Source organism: Bubalus kerabau, chromosome 16, assembly GCF_029407905.1.
Source record: "Bubalus kerabau isolate K-KA32 ecotype Philippines breed swamp buffalo chromosome 16, PCC_UOA_SB_1v2, whole genome shotgun sequence".
Taxonomy (NCBI): Eukaryota; Metazoa; Chordata; class Mammalia; order Artiodactyla; family Bovidae; genus Bubalus; species Bubalus kerabau.
In genome coordinates, this window is record NC_073639.1 from 21,906,413 (window position 1) to 21,925,467 (window position 19,055).

The following is a 19,055-nucleotide window of genomic DNA, read 5'->3' on the forward strand; positions in this document are numbered from 1 at the left end:
GGACAAGGTGGCAGAGTATACTTTCCTGTGTTTGAATGCTTGGGGATCGAACTTCTTTTATTCTGGACGGCAGATAAGAAACCAAAAGTGGCGTAAGATGCTCACTCGATGGGAGGCTGTAGAGGTCACGTGACACAGCATGTTGCTTCTCCTGTAGCTTCTCTCCCAGGTCATGTGTGGTCCAAGACTGGGGAGGCGGGAAGGTCGGAGCCTTTCGGGATCTCTACAGCTGTCTTAGGAGGTCCCGAACATGCTCAGCCTGTCTTCCCTGTATTATGAATTATGGAAATTTGGATTCTGGATAGTCAAAGGTGGGAGCATTTTCTGTGTTTTCAAAGTGAAGTGGAGGATAGATTTTTGTAGGACCATGCAGCGTGTCAATACTTGTTGCTATACACATGCACTGAGCAGCTGTTTCCACCTTGTGACTTGAGAGTGTACTAAAACCATCTCCGATTCATCAGCTATAATTCAGGAGAATTTGATGATGACTGTCTCTTAGTGCTGTGTCCAAGTCTCCTCTTTCCTGCTGTCTTTCTTCATGGTATCATGGTTATCAGGTGTAGGGATCCATGGTAAGAGTGAGTGCCAACCACTGGGGAGTGAATGAATACTCATTGACAAGCATCAACTCTCTCCTCACCCTGATCAATGTGGCCAGCAGCCAACACTCCTTTAATTTAACACTTTATCTGCCTCAAAGGGGAGAAGAAGTGGGAAAAAGCACCATCCTACTGACCTTACCCCTACACGGGTGACTTCATAAGCCATCATTTTATTGCCAGTTGATGTGAATTGTGGTGGCACAGTTCTGTTCTCTGGTCCTCTCTGGACGCCCACATTTGATGGCAGTTGGGGATTTTGCAGAAAAGTCTTTGCTTTAGGGGCCCTCGTGTGCAAACAGGTCTTAACTAGCATTTGGATATGCATCCACAGTGGGATGCTTTAGAAACACCGGGAATTAAGGTGGGCAGATCTTGCATCACTGGGTGCTGTTTGTATATGCCTCTCCTGGTATGTCCCACCCCACCCCCACCCCACCTCCCCAAGCTTGATGGAGACTGCAGGGCTGAGGGTGGTGCTGGCCTGCAGAGACAGGCCTGAGCTCTGTGGCTTGATGCTTGTCCTTCACAGCACTTCCAACCCAAAGCCCCACAGTAGTTTCTTGTCTGCACATGCAAACCAGCTCTAAAGAAATTCTGTCTGGAGAAATAAAAATATAGCTTGGTTGACATAAACTGCCATCAGTGGCTGGTAGAAAAACATCATTGAAATGGGAACTTTTTTGTTTTATCCTGGTTTCATTAAAACTATACTATTGGAAAATGCAGCATTTGATACATTTCAGTGTTAAGTTCTGAAGCGTGCAGAAATATAGGTGATACACAGAGGTGTTTGCTGTAGTTCAGAGGTTTATGAGATGGCAGGCTGTCAGCATGGTCATCCACTGCTGATGACAAATACAAATTGTGCTTCTCCCTCCACTGTTGTTGCTTTTTTTCCCCTCCTTCCTCCAAGCCAGACCAAAAGTGATTAATTCCAGCTCTGCACACGTGTGGGTACAATATGAGCCAACCTCCCTCCCCACCCTCACTGAATGTCTTTTGAAATTTGCTAGCTTGGGATGAAGCTCCTGTCTTTGCTGGAACATGAATCTTAAAGATGCTATTTCAGGTCCTTATGCTTGCCTAGCTGTGAGTAACTGAAGCCTTGGACCACAGAGGTCATGTTTAGAAAGGACTCTGTCAAGTGATGAAGAAACAAAAGTGATGGTTTTCTGGATTAAATCTATGGGTTTTCCTCTCCTCCTTCCATCTGATGAGGTACTTTTAGGATGGACAGAATCTTCCTCATTAAAATAATCATTTCTTAACCTCATAAAGAACCATCAAGCAAAATCATGCTTTTTAATGAAATATTAACTCACCACTGAAACAAGCTTCAACATACATATATAAACATGGGAATATCTTTCTGCAAACATACCATTTATTTGGTGCTTTTATCTGATTGTGGAGAAGTATTGACACAGCTCTCAGAGTAGTTAATTACACTCTATGCGAGTACTCAGCACAAATATGAGCATGAATTACAGGTAAGATATAAAGTATAGTTATACATAGGTGTAGTTCAAATTTGTTTTCTGCTGTTGCTAGTGAAAATTCATTTTATTCTTTGTTGGCCACAAGGACCGCAATGAACACTTAGTTTTAATGAATAACTTGAGCACCAAAGCCAATAACACTAGAACATATATTTTGAGATAATTTTCTTGTACAGATGTTTACTTATTTGGGACATTAGCAACAAATGCCATTTCTCCTAGGAACAAATAGAAATCCACTTTGTTCCTGAAGGTTTCAAGAAGGAGGGACCCAAAAATTGAGAAAAACAAAAAATAATTTATTCCAAAATTTTGAATATGGTTTACCTGATAGCTCCAGTTCTCAGAATTTTCATATTATTCCTTGCAATACAAAAATTGAGCAACGATTTGTATACAAAGGTTATGCTCTTGGTGTTACTTGGGATTGAGAAAATTAGGACCATAATAAGCATTTTGGAAAAATAAATAATATACCTGAAAATCGTGCTACTAATGAATAATCGATTGATCACCTGGGAATGCTCATAGTAAAAGTGAAATAAGCAGATGAGATTACAGTTTGTATGTCACAATCCAAATTGTGTTTTTTAATATGTATAGAAAAATACTGAATAACTAAAACATTAAGAATGATATTTCTGATTGGTAAAATTATGAGCACTTATTGTTTTCCTCTTTATACTTTACTCGGTTTTTTAAAATGTTCCATCATACATGCATATATGTATGTATATATTCTATCATTAGGGAAAAAAAAACTTTTTTAAGGGAAGAAATATTCTATATTTTAGAAGTTTACACTTTACTTATTCAAAGAATCCTTATCCAATTTGCCAGTAGAACTGAGGTGATATCATTACTTTCTATTTGTTTATATATATGAGTTGTGAATCCCTGCTTATAGAGGTAGTTCAGAACCCTTCTCCCCACCCTTCACTCTCTTTTCCTTTCTCTTCTCACATCGCCTTTCACTTCTTAAAATCTTAATTCATCAGCTAAAACAGTGACAATGAGAGTATTAATAACATTTCCACTAGTATAATCCTTCAACTCTTCTCCAGCTTGTGCTCTTGCATTATTTCTTTGATCATCTCTCCCTTCCTTTTTCTCCTTTTCCAAACTTCTCTTCAACAAAACTTCTGTTTTGCTTTCTAATTTTTAAAATATGCGTTTCTGTGATGGAATAACACTTTGGTCATGTCTAATTATCTTTTCCTGATCTTGTTTTTCAAGGACAGGATCTCTCATCATGCTCTCTTTTTTTTTTTTTTGCTAGTTTTTGCATAGCACCTAACACTATGCCTTAAATATAGGGATGTTTCATAAGTCATTTGATGGCAGTGATCAATGTTTAGGCCAAAAATATATTTGCAGTTGATGATCGGCTCCAACAGGGAGAGTGTTAGCACAAATAACACAGAGCTGTTATTGAGATCCAACAGAAGACCTGGAAAGGCAAGTCAAAAAAGAATCCTTGGCTAGGAGGTGGTTATCTTGAACCTATGGAACAACAACAAGATTGCTAAGACAGCAAACTCTGTCTCTGTGTGTGACAAGCAGAAAAACAACAGAGCAGCTATGGCCGAAGTAAAAGCAAAAGCCAGTGGCTACTTGGCTGGTCTAGGAGGGGGACAGCGATAGCCAGAGCCCCAGAATAATTCTTACAGGGAAGAGCGGAAAGTGAATAATTTCCAAAATGGGATGTTAATTTTTACTCGTTGCAATTATAGGACTAGATGCATCATAAGCACTTGGCTACAGTATTCTTCATATGTGTGTTTTCTGTGCGTGGCTGTGTCTATCCTAATGAGTCCATATATGCGTATATTTTACAGAATGTTTTCCCTTTTCAATGTGATTTTACTGAAATCTATTGGGCCTCTTGTGAGGTATATTATTAATATTATAAGCTTGTAGCCATCAAATCTGCACACAAGGAACAGAGCTCTGATATTCACAGACATCATGGAAGTCTCTTTGAAGACACATTTTTTCTTAACTTCAAAAACTTGGTGCCCCTTTGTTTAGTTTCTGTAAATATATATATATATATTGTTGATTTTTTCCAAATGATACATGACCTAGTTCAGAAAGTCAAGCATACTCTAAGGCTTAGGATAAGAAAGAGCAGTCCCTTGTATTACCCCTCCATTCTATTCTGCTTCCCAAAGGTGGTTGCTTCAACTCATTCAGTTATTTTCTCTTATTTATCTCCATAAACTGCTGTTCCTTAGCATTTCAGTTATTCGACTCAATACAAGGATTTAATTCAGTTGCACAACCTCCTCACAAACAACCTCCGCCTCACACTGTCTCTCTTTTTCTCTTCCCATACTCTCAGTAGAACTAGATAGATCACAAATTATGACTTTGAAACTATTCCATATTTACATGACTGATTTTTGCATAGTGTCTCAGAGTTTAGCGATGCAGTATGCTATGGTTATATTTCCTTTCTTATGTAACTTTTTGTTTTCCCTGGCATTTATAACTGTCTCTGTTTTTAATTGGTGTTATTTCTGCTCCCTGGGCTTCTCTGGTGGCTCAGATGATAAAGAGTCTGCCTGCAATGCAGGAGACAGAGGTTTGATCCCTGGGTCTGGAATATCAGCTGGATAAGGAAATGGCAGCTCACTCCAGTATCCTTGTCTGGAGAATTCCAGGGACGGAGGAGCCTGGTGGGCTATATAGCCCATGTGGTCACAAAGAGTCAGACACGACTGAGCAACGAACACTTTTTTTTTTTTTTTTTGTCTTTGCTTCTACTTTCAATGTGTCCTCAACCTTTCTGACCCTGTAAAACTTTTAATAGGATCAAGCACTTCAACTGATCTTATTATTTTCTTTCATTTTTTTTCTCTCTCTCCCTCTTTCTCTCCTTCCCTCCTCCTCCTCCCACCTCCTACTTCCCACTCTCTCTCAATCTCTTTCTCCTTCTCTCTGTCTCCCTCTGTTTCTTTCTCTTCTTCAGTGTCTCTCCTGAAGACTTACAGACTTTCATTCCAGTTTTCTGTCCTACACGTTTCTTGGCCGGCTGCTTAACTGAAGTCATGCAGCTGGCCTTCACCCTTCACTATCATTCTTGAACTATTTCCTCCCCTCCTGTGCTGCGCTGTTTTCTTGATCCCTCCTCTTCTTTCTTGGCTTAGCCCTGCACATTGGTAGAGCACGTTCTCCATGCTTAAGAAAGGGTGTATAGGACATTGGTTTTTATTTCAAAAATTCTTTATTCATTTTTAGTCTTATTGTTCTCTTAAAGCTCATTACAGGTGAGAAGCAGTGATTTATTTCATTGTTCAATGTAGCTCTGATGATAATTTTTATTAATTTTTATTGGAGTACACTTGCTTTACAATGTTGTATTAGTTTCTGCTGTACAGCAAAGTGACTCAGTTATACGTATGCATAGATCCCCTCTTTTCAAGATTTCCTTCCCACTTAGGTCACCACAGAGCACTGAGTAGAGTCCTATAGTTCTCATTAGTTACCTATTTTATGCATGTAATGTATATACGTCAAATCCTATCTCCCAATTCAGGGAGATTGTTTTTATGAAAATGATTTTTTTTAATTTTATTTTATTGTTAAACTTTACATAATTGTATTAGTTTTGCCAAATATCAAAATGAATCCACCACAGGTATACATGTGTTCCCCATCCTGAACCCTCCTCCCTCCTCCCTCCCCATTCCATCCCTCTGGGTCGTCCCAGTGCACCAGCCCCAATCATCCAGTATGATTTTTGAGAATGTCTTTATCCTCACATTTGATTCAGAGTTTGCCAGATGTAGAATTATAGTGAAGAAAACATATTCCATCAGAACTGAAAAGGCATTTTTTCATGGTCCTGTGGCTTTCATACTGGTGAGAAGTCCAGTGACATTTGGATTTCCCACTCTATGTGTATAATCTGTTTTTTCACTTTGAGAACTTTTCAAATCTTACTTTATCCCTGAAATTTCATGACAATATGCCTTAATGTAGCTATTTTTTCATCCACTATGTCTGGTACTGTGACCTTTTTCTTTTTTTGGAAATGTGTCTTTAAGATATGTTCTTATATGATTTCTTTGATCGTTTCTTCCTTCTCTTTTCTCTCTTTCTTTCTAACTTTCTGGAACTTTTATTCATCATGTAGCAGACCTCCTGATTGTTCTCTAATTTTTTTATGTTTTCAGTTTTCCATATCTTTGCCCTTTCACAAAATGTGTTCTGTGGGATTTTCTTAACTTTACATTCCAACTCTAAAATTAACCATTTTATTTTATTTATCACATTTTGTGCTTCCCCGATAGCTCAGTTGGTAAAGAATCCACCTGCAATGTAGGAGACACCAGTTCAATCCTGGGTCGGGAAGATCCCCTGGAGAAGGGATAGGCTACCACTCCAATATTCTTGGGCTTCCCTGGTGGCTCAGCTGGTAAAGAATCCGTTTTAAATTTTCATAAGCTCTTCTTTGTTCTCTGACTTATCCCTTTCAACCTAAGGATATTAATTCTCATTTAAAAATTAATTTTCCTTGTACTCCCTGCTTTGCCTTTGTTTCTCCTAAGCACCCTTTTTCCATATGCTCATTTTATTTTTCTTTCTTTCATGTTAGAAGCTTTTCTCTTTGTTTATTTAAAGAGTGAGGCACAATAAAGCTCATTCATTGCTCTGTGCACTTCGACAGGGCTTGTCAAATGTGGGGCTTCACTGTAGAGGGATTGAGCTAGAAACCCAGCCGCGTCACTGGGTCAGTGTCTGCAGATTTTTACCGCAGTGGCCAGTCAGAAAAGACTCTCTCAACCTCATCACAGAGAGTTGTGAATCTCGAGGCTGGCTTTCTGGAACTAAGCAGAGGAAGGGAATCGGCAGGTGGTGGTGGTGGGCAAAGCGTATTTCACTAACTTTTCTGTAGGCTTTCAATTTATCTCCCAGTTTTGTACGGCTTCTCAGTTCACTCTCAGCCAGAACTGGGACGTAGGATTCCAGAGTCTTGTGGCTTCACCTCTCCAGACTCCTTCTTCTGGAGTTATGTAGCTGGTCCACCGCTTCACAAAACACAAATGTAGCCCATGTTCCTTTTGTGTGCGCTCTGGCATTCAGAAGTGCTTCTGCTACCTGAGACTTTACAATATCCCTTACCCTGACCCATCTTGTTGATTTTCGGCTTCCTCTACCAGCAGCAGCAGCAGCAGCTACCAAGAGTAAGGGTTAGCTTTCTCTAAAGAACTCAGTTATCACCACTCAGCCATCTGATTTTCAGCTTCCAAAATTTCGTTGACACCCTTGATGGCTATTTCCATCTCCCATGCTCTTTTGTTTTTGGATGCTTACATCATTTTTATTCCTTTATTGTCACCTATGCCAGGGAGTTGGAGAAATCCAAGATGAATGAGGATGGTCCATTTACCAGAGGCTTGCTCGGTGACTTTCTAAATATTGAATATTGTCCAATGTTGAAATGTATGTGTTACAACGTATTTCACATTATTACTTCTAACATATTGGACTTTAACGGTGCTGGTTTCAGCAATGCTAAAGTACGCTCTTGACGTGAAATTTACATGTCAAATACATACGTTCAGAAGGACAGGGAAGAGTCACATGATCATCATGCTATTTTAGAATAAGAGCTGGTGATTATAACCGTTGGGTAGCTTTTAGGATCTCGAAAGTATCGACTGGCTTCAAGGACTAGAAAAACAATTTAAGTTCCATGACCCTGACTAAGCCAATAGAATCTGGCAAGTCAGGTGCAAGGTACAATATTGACAGAACCCTCATCACAGATTGAATGCAGGGCCTCCCAGCGGAGGGGAAACCTACGGGCAGAAGCACTACCAAACTCCGTACAGTAAATGGAACGTTCCAACTGATGGGTATGATAGGCCATTTCCATCCACATACTGGCATATTTTGAAAATCCTGATTGATATTCTGTCAGAGTCTTAGAAATATGAGGCTAAGAGTAAACAGCTGAAAAAGAGAAGTTTTAGGAAAGGAATTCATTTTCTAATAGTATTGTGGAAGAAAGAGGTTTTAATTAGCCCCCTATGAGAATACTCTGTAAAGGTTTTGTGGAATGAGAATATTCTTGTTTACTGAGAGAGCTTACACCCCATCAAAAAGTCGTTGTGAAACTTCGGGCGGGGTAGGGGGGCTCCCGAGGATCATCTAGGGAAATTGTTCAAGATATAGGGAATCAGATTCCACTGCTAAGGACTCGGAATCAGTAGGTCTGGGATGAGGCTTGGAAGGGTGCATTTTAAAGCAATCCACCACCATTTTCTAATGGAGAAGTGGTGCATAAGATAACTCTGAACTGCAATTAAAGCAACCTGTGTTTATTTCATTGCTCAATATTTGCATATGCTTAAATTATTATCTGTGAAACTATAAGTTCTTCAAGGTCTCAGACTTGTATCATTTAAAGTAAGATGGAAAAATTAGGCTACTCTGCTTACCAGATTTCTTTTTTAGGATATAGCAAGTTTTTAAAACATTTCTTTTTTCTGGAGTACAGTTGCTTTACTGTATTATTTTCTGCAGGATAGCAAAGTGAATCAGCTATTCGTATACTTATATCCCCTCCTTTTTGGATTTCTTTCCCATTTAGGTCACCACAGAGCACCGAACAGAGTGCCTTGTGCTATGCAACACGTTCTCGTTAGTTATAGGATAAGAGAGTTTTTTTAAGCGATGAAATCTTGTCGATCCTGGCTATGTTTTTTTAAATTATGGAACTGCTCCTATTGATTCTCTTAATAAGACAAAACAGTTCATTCTCCATGCCGCCCCCCAACCATGGTGAAGAGTGGAATTTCCCCTTGTTTCCCAGAGAGAGGGCTGGTTATCCAGTCCTCTGTTTTATTAATAGGCATACCGAGGCCCCTGCCTTGTGTGTCAAGTAGCATTTTTCAAGATCTGTGGGAAGAGAGACTACCATGACATGGAAAGTATGCAGATTAGGGGAGACACAAGGCTTACTGAGGACCTCTTTGGAGACATCCTCCTCAGGGCAAGACTGCTGGCAGGCATGTCAGTAGGACCGCAGTTTGGGGTTCTGTGTTTTGACACCGTTACATCAAGAACAGCATCCAAGCACCTTTCCCAGATGTTCCAGGGCTCTGAGAGAGGTGTTGACTTAGCCAGATGCTCAATTTCATTCTACTTCCAGAGTCACAGCTTCCCAGGTGGCGCTGGTGGTAAAGAACCTGCCTGCTAATGCAGGAGATGTAAGAGACACAGGTTCAATCCCTGGGTTGGGAAGGTCCTCTGGAGAAGGAAATGGCAACCCACTCCAGTATTCTTGCATGGAGAACCCCATGGACAGAGGAGCCTGGCAAGCTGATGTCCACAGTGTCGCAAAGAGTCAGATATGACAACCACGGCATAACACTAGAGTCATAGATCTCCTTCCTTGCAAGGCCATTCACTGACTCCTAAGCCCCAGCCCTGGAGAAGGCAGTGGCACCCCACTCCAGTACTCTTGCCTGGAAAATCCCATGGACGGAGGAGCCTGGTGGGCTGCAGTCCATGGGGTCGCTAAGAGTCAGACACGACTGAGTGACTTCACTTTCCCTTTTCACTTTCATGCCTTGGAGAAGGAAATGGCAACCCACTCCAGTATTCTTGCCTGGAGAATCCCAGGGACGGTGGAGCCTGGTGGGCTGCCGTCTATGGGGTGGCACAGAGTCGGACACGACTGAAGCGACTTAACAGCAACAGCAGCAGCAAGCCCCAGCCCAGTGATGTTCTCTGCATTCACATGTAAGAGAGTAGATCTGGCTTTATTTTTACGCTGACAGGAGCCTACTAGCCTGAAGGTCTATCACAAGTATATAAAATTGTGAAACCTGACCAGGCATACTCTCCCCAAGTGTATTCACTTCTGAAATTCTTAGAATTCCAAATTTAGACGAAGAAGAGATACCAAAATAAAGTCACCTACAGTGTCTGGCAGTATGTAGTCTGGTTGGGGAGATGAGAAGGCTTATGATGCAAGTCAATCTGTGTAGTTGCTAAGTCGTGTCGGACTCTTTCTTTGAGACCCCATGGACTCTAGCCTGCCAGGTTCCCCTGTCCGTGGGATTCTCCAGGCAAAAATACTGAAGTGGGTTGCCATTTCCTCCTCCAGGGGATCATCCTGACCCAGGGATCGAACACACATCTCCTGCGTTGGCGGGCAGGTTCTTTATCAGTGAGCCGCCGGTGACCCCTAAATCTGAGTTTGTTTCTATTTTTTGCATATGTTTTCATTGGTTAAGTGCCATCTTACTAGGTTCTTCATTAAGGCTTACAGGCAGAGAGAGGGCAAGGGTCAGGAGTGCAAGGAGTAGAAAGGAGAAGCCTCCAAGGGGGAGGTAAGCTTGAGTTAGGAGTCAGATGGGTAGAGGGTGGGTGGAAAGACATTCTGGGGCAGGTAAGGAATTTTTCCTTAAGAGATGATACAGATGATGGCCAGGCTGTTAGAGAATAGTGAGGTGAAATGCATGGGATAACAGCTAGGGTACTTTCTACTCTTTGAAGTAGGAGACAGTAAGAATCTCCATCAGGATGTGGCATTTAAATTTTAAGGAAAAACAGTGCATTTAGAGGGAGGAATAATAGAACTTGGTGAGTGAATTTATGATAAGAGGAAAGGGAAATGAATCATATATTTATGACCATTAAGTTAAATATTAGGTGGTATAATAGTTTCTGAAAGATGACAGACTTGTTATATATATATATCTAAACATCAAAACTTATTTGTATACAAAGCAACTCAAACAGTTGTTATTATTTATCTTATTCTGCTGGCTTGTATTTCTTGTTTGCTAAGGTACAGGTTCCACACTCAGTAAAAGATGTAAAGCAAGCTCACAGCACCTTTTAAAAAGTTTGTGTTAAACTGAGCCACAAATAGCTCCTCCTGTGTTTTAGAGTTGGGTTTTTTGTTTTAACAAGCATTTAATTGTCAATAAATTCATATTATTGTGAAAATGGTTGTTTTCATTATTTAGAATAGTGTTAGACTATCATATTGGAGAAGGAAATGGCAACCCACTCCAGTGTTCTTGCCTGGAGAATCCCAGGGATGGCGGAGCCTGGTGGGCTGCCGTCTATGGGGTCGCACAGTTGGACATGACTGAAGCAACTTAGCAGCAGCAGCAGCAGACTATCATATGTTCCTTTTGCTTAATATTTTTATCATAAGGATTTACTTGGTCACATCTGTGACTTGAAGAAAGTACTCTATAAAATAGATAGTCATTATGTAAGAATACCAGACGAACAGAGTTCCAAGCTTTCACACATAATACATCATCATTCATTAACTAGTTATGGCAACTCTGGACTTTTATTTGGGGAAAAAAAAAACTTTTTTCCTGTACAAAGATATTCTATAATATCTTGGTTCCTGAGCAAGTTTCTGTGGAATTAATCTTTTTTACACACCAAATGGTTTGCATCTGACCCAGTGCATAAAGAATCAAAATACCTTTCATGAGTTAATTACGTTGCTAATACATTGTCATGATTAGTTAATATGATTCATGAGATTATGCAGCGTACGTATACATTTTCATTTACTAAAGAGTAAGTATCGACCCCATGTAGTATCCAAACTGATAACTCTCATTTATTAATATTATGATTTTCTAGAAGAGGTTTTACCAACATACCTGTATTCCCTAATTGCTTTTGCATCTGAGATGTTTGAAAGTTTATCTGGGCTTTTTTTCTGCAGTGAGCTTCAGCCAGTTCATACAAAAGACATTAACGAGCTTGTCAGGCCACCAATGCTTGCAGTACCAAACTGAAGTTAGACAGTGTTTCAAAGGAAAAGGTCATCTCTGGGGTGCCTGGGAAGTGGTTGGGAAGTGGTCAGGAAGTGGTCAGTCCCTCTGAGCAGATGGACTGAAGCTGCAGCCTCCCAGGCACCCCAGGTGTGATGGCAGCCCCGTTGCACACTCCACTGGACGCCGTTGCACTATTAAATTCTGTAACCACAGATGAGGACTCTGACATACCTTCTCATTCCTGAAAAGCCATGAGGCACAGAGCAGAGAGGCAGCTTCTCAGGCCCATGCGATAAGAATCAAGAGTTCCGTGTGTCGCCCAGTGCCAGGCTGCGCTGTGGCCTGGCGGGGCCTGGAGTGTGACGCTATCAGGCTGAAGGGTGACCACAGGCCTTGGGATGCAGGGTGGGTCATGTCCAACTGTAGAGAAGCCTTCATGGCAGATAATGCTAGTTTCCAGTATCACCTCTAAGATATTCATAATTCATTTCAATAGTTGGATTTTCATAGCTAATTTCAATATCACTTCTGAGATTGCTCTGGCAGAAAAGGCCAGAGAAAATCAGTCTCTTAGAGCTGTGACAGGTTTGGATGTACCAAACTCGAGAGCAGCACCACCCATTGAAATAGTGTCCAAATCACAAATACAAGCCATGGAATTTTAAAATTCCTATTCATCACATCATGAAAGGCTCAAAGAAACAAAATTAAGTTAAATATATATTTTTTATTTTTAATAAAATCGTTTTAGAAAATATTTTAATTTTAATATATTTATATTTTAATGTTTTATAATATAACATTATGATGTAATAGAAAATATATTGCATCTGAAACGATCACAACATTGTTAATTGGCTATACTCTAACATAAAATATAAAGTTAAATAATACATATCATATATATTATTATATAATTTTAATATAATTTTATTTACTAGTATATGTTATTTAATACATTCTTATTTTTTTCAATATATGAAAATATGAGGTTATATTGATGTGTAATCAATATAAAAATTATTGGTGAGACATTTGACATTGTCTTTTTAGACCAAGTCTTTGAAATCAGATGTGTCTATTATATTTACAGCACAGCTCAATTTGCGCAGGCCACGTCTTTATAGCCACACGTGCCTAGTGGCCACAGTATGGGACGGACAGGTCTAAAATAACAACAGCAAAAGTCTGCTCAGTGATCAGAAAGGTGACTGGCAGTATGAAAGCTGTGAAGCAGGAGGAATATGTTTTGGCTGTTTCAGAGACGCCGATTCTTTTTGTCACCTCTTAACAGCTCTGTGACCCTAAACTGGACAGAATAGACTAGTGCCCCCTGTTGCCCTCCAGCCATCCAGCCATCCACACGCAGCAGGCTCTGTGTCCTCGTCATTAGAATTCACCTGCTCTGTGTGGCCCACAACCCTTAGATACTTCTGCAGCCGTGTGTGTGTGTGTGTGTGTGTGTGTAACACGGGGACGTCCCCTTATTCATCCAAACCCCATCATCAGTGTATAACGTTTGTGAGCAGCAGCCTTGGGGCCGTATAAACATCCTGCAGGGGGTCAGGAGCCCCTGACCCCTTATTAACATGTCAATGAGAGTGGCTGGTGCTCTGGGCTTGTTTTCTAGGGTTTTGATGAGCTTCATTAATTATGTCGAGAGAAAAAGGTGTGCAGCTGGAGAAGAACCCACTTAGCGCCACGTGAATATGAATAATTGGACAGTTGGCAGAGTGTTAAATCAGCGGTCTAGGGAGAGAAACTCGTGAATAAACACAATTCCCCCAAACGCCACAGAGCAGGCACCGTTGCCTGGCCCACCACCTCCACCTTCTCCGGACTTGAGAACTGGCTGGTGTGAACTAGTGTGAAGTCAAGAGCAGACTGGAGCCAGGACAGATACTCAGACCCTGCCTTCATCGTTTCGTAATCTGTGGATCTTGGGCAGGTTACATAAACTCTGAGCTCCTTGGACAGGTTGCGTAAGCTCTCTCTGAGCTCTAGTTTTTTCATCTAGAAAATGGGGACTGTGATAATAGGATTGTTACGATGATTCCGTGTCTTAATTTATGTGACGCATTAGAATAGCATCAGATCCACAGTATATACTATCTGCATTTTTTAATTTAAAATATTAATCTATCATAAGCTATTCACACCTTTTTAATCCTCTAGGAGAGTATAACTGTCTTTCAGTTTTCTTCTAAGCTAACTTCATTCGTTCCTTCATTCAATAGACATTTATTATATTCCTGAAATACTTAGGATCTGGGCATACAAAGATGGAAAGAGTCTGGGAGAAACATTATCATATATATGAAAATTATGTGGACAGAGACTGCAAACAAAATGGCAAAAGTGTATTAATATTCTCTTTTAAAAGCCCACTGTTAGCAAGTTTTAAGTGCTGATAAAAAGAATTTTCCTTCATCCTGGCCATGACAAGATTGTTCCTCCTGCAATTACCCCTGTTTAAAACTAGAATTACTTGTCATATTTTAACACATGAATATGTATACTTTTTGTTCATTTCTATAAAATGAGCAAAAACACCTCAAGAGAAAATCTATTTCCCCATCCCTTAACTTAAAAAGATCTCTTAGACTATTTGAGGCCTATTTCTGAAATCTTAGGATATGAGAAAAATCATTTGTCTTTGTAAAATTCAGAAGCTTAAAAGGAGATGAGATTTAATTCAAATGAAACACAGAACAGCTAACCTTCTCGTGTCTTAGGAGCAAGTAAACAAGTATTCCCAAAATAATGAAAGCTATGATTACTTTAAAGCCTCTCTCTCTCTCTCTCTCTGGGGAGTTATTAAAACAGGCATTTTAGTAAAACTTTTAAAACTTCACTCCAAAATAAATAAAAGCACTATTGGAAATTTTATAATATGAGTTTATCTATCAGTGTGTAACATATTACACCCGAAATTTTGCAGCTTAAAACAGGAAGCAGTTCTGAGGAAATCCAGGAGCTGCTTAGCTGGGTGGGTCTGACTCAGAATCTCTCATAAGGTTGCAGTTGTGTTGTGGCCCTGGACTGCAGTCATCTGAAGGCTGGAGCAGGGCCAGAGAATCTGCTCCCAGGGACTCCCTCACATGGCAGCTGGCTAGAGGCCTCAGCCCCTCACCACATAGATCTCTCCAAAGGGCTGCTTGAGTGTTCTCACAGCTGGGCTTCCCCAGAGTGAGTGATTCAGGAAGAAGCAAGGAGGATGTCACAATACCTTTTATGACACAGTATGGAAGTCATATGCCTACACCTCTTCATTATTCTGTGCCTTTGAGGCAAATCATTAAGTCCAGTCACACTCTAGGGGAAGGGAATTCTACCCTCTGAGTGGAGCGTCACAAATTTGGGGCATATTTGTGGGCACCATAATTACCATGAAAGGCTTTTGACATTTCATAAAGTGCTTCAGTGGCGTTGGCACAGAGATGCTTAGGTTGGGGAAAACAGAGCTGGCAAAGATGAGCAGACTCATCTAGGGGATATGTGGGTTGGCATGGTGTGCCAGAGTCAGGAGGGGAGGGGAGTGAGGAGGCAGGAAATCATAGACTCCAGCGCACCAGGAATTTGTTTCTTTTTTACTTTGCAGTCCCAGATCTAATGTCAAATATCCCTAGTGGCAGAGAATGAATGTAGAATTCTGTAGTCTAATGCAAAGAAGCCTCTGCTTTTATTTAAAGCAGGAAATACAATTTTAGAAGACCTAGAGTCTGAGCTATTATCTCATTGACACTAAACCCAACCTTGTTAGTTAAGTGATTTGGTCACTTCTGCTTTAAGAATTCTTTCCTCATCTTTTCACTTGAAAGCGTTTATTGTTTTTATCCCGTGGCTTCTGTCCTTCCCTTAGTCCCCTGTGCTGGGTTTCCTCCTTGAAGTACCTGAAAGGCAGCGCCCACTGAAGCTGCAATTCCAGGGCATCTTAGACTTCCTCCAGCACATCCTCTGGTTCCTTCGTCTTCCCTATCTCGATCTGGGTGCAGTCACACTGTAACTTCCTATTATTGCATATTTCAGGGGTGAAAACCCTCCATGCCCCATGCTGTCCACTTAGTCATCTCTCTCCACATTTGATTATTCACAGCAAGATGCATGCACGCAAATCCTTTAAGTCCTTCAGGCTTTTCTTTCCATCTCCCCTTCAAGTATGAATCACCTAACAAAATTTACTGAGGACCAATTGCACAAGAATGAAGCTGAAGTTCCATTACTGTGAGCATCACAAAGGATGTAAAAGGCATGGTCCCTGCCCTTAAGAAGTTCGTCCTCTAGTAAAAGCTAGATTTTTTAAAAAAACATTTAAGTAATAACAGCATACATATTCCTATTTATATTTAACAGAGTGACATGTTGTCCAAGTTACAGTGATGAAATTCAAAGGTTATTCTTTTGCATACCTTTTAATAGAGAAAACTAGCTGTCTTTTGGATTAAGTAAATGCATGTGCCTTGATGAGAAATACCGCTACAAGAAAATCATTTAATGGAGTTGACTTCCTAGGATTATAAATACATTCCACCAAAACTGGTGAAACGTGTTTTTGAAACTAAAAGAAAGAAAGCATATACGAACAACCTGTAAAAAAGATACACCTATTAATGTAATAAATAATTACCTACAACTGGTAACTGAAACAGAAGCATAGGATGACTTATTAACATTCTCGTTTTTCTTCTATTTTGAAAGACATCAGCCCTGTGCTTTGATACACTTTACTTTTAATGGACTGTTGCTCAGGAAAGGGAGTCAGGGAACTGTGGGCTGTGAAGACTTGATAAGGAGTAAAATGTGTAAGCTGAGAAGCAGGAAAAGATGAGGCCTTGGGAAGGACCGAGGCAATGATGAAGCCCCTTGGAGTCCGTTATTAAGATCTAACCTGTGATACAAGAAGCAATGGGTAGTCATTGTAGGTTTCTGAAAAGAGGAGAGTGCTATCTTGATCCAAGTGATTGGCAGGACTGATGCTATGAAACAGCATACCTGGAACAAAATAATTAGGACCTGACTGATAAGACCCAAGAAACAGAGTCAAAGAAAAGGTATGATATGAGTGGAAGTGACCACGGGCATGACTTGGGACAAATAAGGAATGCAGAAATCAAATTTCACATCCAAGTCTCTAACTTAAAAAATAGAGGAGAGCCATCCGTTACTGGGAGAGAGAGTCGTCCAAAGGGGATAGGTTGGCACTATTTAGTATAGGTATCAGTTGGACATTCAATTAAAGATGTCTTTCAGTGGAAGAGTACAGGACTAAAGCTGTGAGTTTTAGATTTCTTTACACCCAGGTGCTACTTGAAAGTATGAAGTGACTAACCACTTCTTGAGGGAAGTTGTACAGGAGAAGAAATATATAATGTCTAGTGCTAGGTCTGGAGATAGCTAGAAATAGAGACTGGAAAGTATGACAAGCATATAAGAAATACCTGTGTGTGTGTTGTATGAATGTACATGTACATGTGTGTTTGTGTATATACACAAATATATATTTAATTGAAAAATATGTAAAAACCCATTCATCCTAATGTTAACCCTAGTTAGTTCTAACTGCTGGAATTATAAATGGTATTTGTTTTTTTTCTCCCTTCTTTCTTTTTCCCTTATTTGTATTTCCTGGTTTTTCCAGTTGAAGATGTAGCACTTATATATGTTTCCTCACATACATTTCCTCATTTTTAAGTCCTTGGTGAAATGAAAAAGACAGGAATACAATTTTCAAGGTCAGAATAAAAGGAAATCTTGAAATGATCGTCTTAGGATGAGAAAAGTAAGACCCCCCCCCCCCCCGCCCCACCAATCATTAAGTGATTCATGACTGGCTTTCAAAATAAGAGTATGAATTTTTTAAAGCTGGGGCTTAAATATGTGCATGTTTAGGAGGAGAACTGAGTTATCCTCATCTTCTAGAACCTGAATTGATCCAAAGCGGTGGTTCTCAACTAGAAATAATTTTGTTCCCGTGTTCCCCACTGGACAGTTGGCAATATCAGGAGACATTTTTGGTTGTCACAACTAGGGCAGGGGAGGGCTACTCCTGGCATCTGGTAGGTGGAGAGCAAGGATGCTGTTAAATATCCTATAATGCACAGAACAGCCTCCCACGATGAAGAATTCTCCCGTTCAAGATGTCAATAATGCTGCGGTTGAGAAGCTCTGATCTAAGGGTTGATATATCTACCATCCATGGAATGCCTTGTGTGCCGAGATCTGTACAGTGCTAAGCCCTTCACATGAATCATTTCATGTCATCTTCAAATGACCTGAAAACTCAGACATGTAAAGTTAAGTAGCCTATTCAAGCTAACACAGTAGGCATTGGAACTAGGAACTAAAATTAAGTCTGTATGAACCCAAACCTGAGCTCTTAAGTGTTATGGAGTCTGGCCTCCACATTAACATTCACAGAGTGAAATGGGAACAAAAAAGCCATCTGAAGAGCGTTTCTGACAGTCTGGTCTCATTTTGTCCTGCCATTGCCAAAGCAGTGGCTTAGAACCACTTTTATTCCCCTGGAATGTACTAACTGGTAAAACAGATTGAAACTCTTTCCTGTGTCTCTTTCCCTTCACCCCTCCCCCACCCTGTTTTCCAGAGAGGTGTTTCTTTTGTGTGAGTGTTGTGTGCCTTTTGTTGGAGCTGAGAGTGGGAGGTGGTTTTGGTTGGTTGTGGTTTTGGTTCGGTTGGTTGTGAAACTGCTGTATTTCTGGTCTGCCGGCCTTTGGGTCATGGAGCAAGAATCTGAAAATAACTTGAGAATTCCTACTTTGTAGCATCATTTAAACACACTGCAGCAGTGTGCAAGCTGACCTTTTTATATTATTCTCACCCAGCTTCCTGGGTCTCTTCGTCTTTATCTCTGGATAAAGAATTCTGATCTCCAGAAGTCTACAGATACCTCAACCCCCTTGTCACTTTCACCGAAGGACACGGCATATGAAAAACAAAAATTGCATCACTTGTAAAAAGCTGCCTTCCTTGGGTCCTTGAAAACATAGATCACCAACTCGGTGGATCTAATTGGCTTGCCTGTGGGCTGGGACAGAAGAGAAGAGTTCCCACTGTTGTGTGCACTCATATAGCTCCACTCTGCTGCCAGCAATCACCACTTCTTTTCTAACTGAAAATTAGGTTTTTTAGGAACTTTTGTCTTACATATACTGAATTAC

General features: G+C 40.4%; 1 protein-coding gene across 1 annotated transcript in view; it reads left to right on the plus strand.

The window, feature by feature from the left end:
• The window catches only part of MAML3 (mastermind like transcriptional coactivator 3), a 460,653-nt gene that overhangs the window by 279,322 nt on the left and 162,276 nt on the right, over positions 1-19,055 (plus strand). The window lies entirely within an intron of this gene.